Raw genomic sequence first — 3,423 nt, forward strand, 5'->3', positions numbered from 1 at the left:
ATGGAATACTATATTGCCATATAGGCAATGAGGAAGAATGAAATATGGCCATTTGTAGGAAAGTGGATGGACCTCGAGGGTGTCATGCTAAGTGAAATAAGTCAGGCAGAGAAGGACAGATACCATATATTTGCACTCATAGGTCTAACAGGAGAAACCTAACAGAGGACTATAGGGAGGGGAAGGGGGAAAGAGAGCTGGGGAGAGTGAGGGACACAAATCATGAAAGACTATTGAATACAGAAAACAAACCGTAGACTGAAGGGGGAGGGGGAGGGAGGGAAGGGGGTGATGGTCATGGTGGGGGGCATTTGTAGGGAGAGGCACTGGGTGTTATATGGAAACCAATTTGACAATAAACTATTAAATAAGAAAATCTTTTTAATGGCTCATCAAAAAGAAAATGTATACATGCACCTAAAAAAAGAAGTAGAGCAAGTCTGGCAAAATATTAAGGGTATATGGGCTTTCAATATACTAGTCTTTCAAGTGTTCTGAATTTTTAAAACATGAAAAATAAAAATTTGTAGGAATTACACGCACATAAATCAGCAATACATATTTTGCCAGAACACATAAGGAAAAAGATTTGCATAAAATATCATAGGATGGATGCCTACAGGAGGGAAATAAGAGTTTGAAGTAAAGATTAAGGTGAATTAAATAAAAAAAACAACAAAAACCTTTCTGTAAAGTAATTCATATTCATTGACTACATGGAAAACACAGAAAAGCACAATGATGACAACAAAATTCACCAATAATCTCATTTTCTCTGTCAGTAGTTCTCAAAATATGGTATCTGTACTAGTAGCAGCTGCAGATGATTCTCCTCTCCCTCTTCCTCCCCTCTTCCTTCTGCTGCATCATCATCATCATCATCATCATCATCACTTGGAAACTTGTTAGAAACTCAAATTTCTGGGCCCTACCAGACTTACTGAAACAAAACCTGGTCGTAGGGCCCAGCAATCAATTTTCTGACAAGCCCTCCCAGTGATTCTGATGCTGGCCAAGGTTTGAAAACCTCTGATCTAGATTTAACCATTATTAATTTTGTTATAGATACTTGTAGTCTTTCTAAAAAGAGTATGTAATATTTCAGGCAAACAAATAGGTATAGAGAATAATATAACACACACCTATGTACCTACTTCCCGAATAAAATCTTAGACAAACTGTGTATCTCTCTCATTCTGTTTCTTTGTTTTCTTTTCTGGAACTGATCAAAATTCTGCATTTGGTATTTAATTCCCTTGCTTTAAAAATATTGGTTATATATTTATATAATCCATAAAGAACACAGTACATTGTTTTCTAGATTAAAAAAAAAACTATATAGGGTTGCCTGGCTGGCTTAGTCCGTAAAGCATCTGATTCTTGATCTTTTGGGGTCATGAGTTCAAGCCCCATGGTGGGTGTAGAGATTACTTAAAAAAATTTTTTTTAAATCTACATATCCTTCTACAATTTGTATTTTATCTCAGCATTGTGTTTTTGAAATTTATCTGGATTGATTTATGCAACTGTTTCAATTTTTTTGTTGCTGTATTCTGTTATATGGCTATACTACTATTTATTCATTCTCTTGTTGGTGAACTTTTAGATTGTTAATTTTTTTCTCTATTACAAAGTTATGCAATGAATTTTCTTGCACATACCTCCTTGAGCATATGTTTAAAAATTTCTCTTGGAAGGGGCACCTGAGTGGTTCAGTCTGTTAACCATCTGAATTTAACTCAGGTCATGATCTTATGGTTCATGAGTTTATGCCCTGAGGAGGGCTCTGTGCTGACAGCTCAGTGCCTGCTTTGGATTCTGTGTCTCCCTCTCTCTTTCTCTTTCTCTTTCTCTCTCTTTGCTCCTCCCCCACTGGCTCTCTCTCTCAAAAATAAACATTAAAAAACCAAGTTCTCTAGGACTTAAAGTCTAGAAGTTATATACATCGTTACCAGTAGAATTCCTGGGTCCCAGGGCCCCTCTTTAACTATTCTGGATAACTTCCTAATTGTTTTCCAAAGTAGTAACACCAATTTTCATTCTTAACAAAGATTTCATTGCATTTTTCCCTTGTAGTTTGCACAGTTGGGACTTTGTTGAAAGTCTTTCACCAGCTTATGTGGAAATAAGTCAGGATCCAGTTTTATTTCTCTTTGGTGAGCCCAATTTCCCAATGCTATCTACTAAATTGTCCATTTTCCATTGATTTGTGATACAGGCCTATAAACTCACCCATTTCACATATATTTCCTGAGGTCTACCTTGTACCGGTCTTGTTGAGGTCTTGAAGATATATGGCCCCTAGTCTCAGGAGGTGAGACTGCATCTCCATTTGTGTGGAGACGCAGCCACAGAAATGATAACAGCATTAAGTGACAAGTGTAGAAAGATGTTCTGAGTTTCAAACTCAGCTGGGAAAGTTCATAGATGTGACCAGAGTTAGGTCTTAAACAGGAAGAATTTGCTAATGCAGGGGGAAGGGCGAAGGTGGTCAGGGCTGGTTTGGAGTGCAGAGGAATTGTGTGTTTCCAGGATGTGAGGTTAGAAGCCTTCCATTCGTGTAGGCGCAGTGACTAGTGCTTTTGTAAGGGGTAGGAGTAGACAGAGGGATACTCTCCAGGTGGAAGAACACACCCCCGGGGTAGTGGGGTCTTGGCCCCACCCCTAAAGTTTAGGTTTGAGGAAGAGAAGGGGCTGCGATTAAATTATCATAAAGAAGGCATTTTCAGACTAATATTTACCATTTTTAAGGGGAGATCTTATTCTTCATCCAGGTCAGGAGCGCCTCAAGATCGTTTCTAACGAAATCCTTATTTGTACCCACTTCAGAGATATACATTCATTCCCTTCTTCATTTGCCGCTCTGGGGCCAATGGGAAGGAGGGGGGAGGAGGGGAAGAGGGCAAACGGGCGGGAGAGGCTTCCAGTTGTTCGGCTCCTGGGCTTGGCCTGGATTTGAACTTCTGCAGAAATCGCAGGGAGCGGTTGCCTCAGGGTTTGTCTGGGGCCCTACAAGCCAGGAAGAAGTTGGGAACGGCTAACCAAGTCACTTTTAGGTGCGGAGCACTAGACAAGACATGTGACATAGGCGGCCATTTTCTCACACCAGCCCGTCGCCATCTTCCTTTGTAGACAAAAAGACGGACCCCGACCCTTGTATGATGTGGCCATGGTGATTGCTTGGTCACTAAGATTCGGCAACACGCATATTTGGGCCCTGGCAGAGGCCACCAGATAAGCTCTTGGCTTACAAGTGGGTCATATGGCCACACTAGTCGACCGGCCGCTTGCTCCCCCGCCTACCCACCTTTCAGCTATTTCCTCGCCTCCCAGGGCAGCCGGGAGGCGGGACCAGCGCGCCTCGGAGTAGGGATGGGCGGGCGGGAGCCGTCAATCCGAAGTAAGGCGGGCCGACCTGCGCTG

This window comes from Suricata suricatta, chromosome X (genome assembly GCF_006229205.1).
Source record: "Suricata suricatta isolate VVHF042 chromosome X, meerkat_22Aug2017_6uvM2_HiC, whole genome shotgun sequence".
Classification (NCBI taxonomy): Eukaryota; Metazoa; Chordata; class Mammalia; order Carnivora; family Herpestidae; genus Suricata; species Suricata suricatta.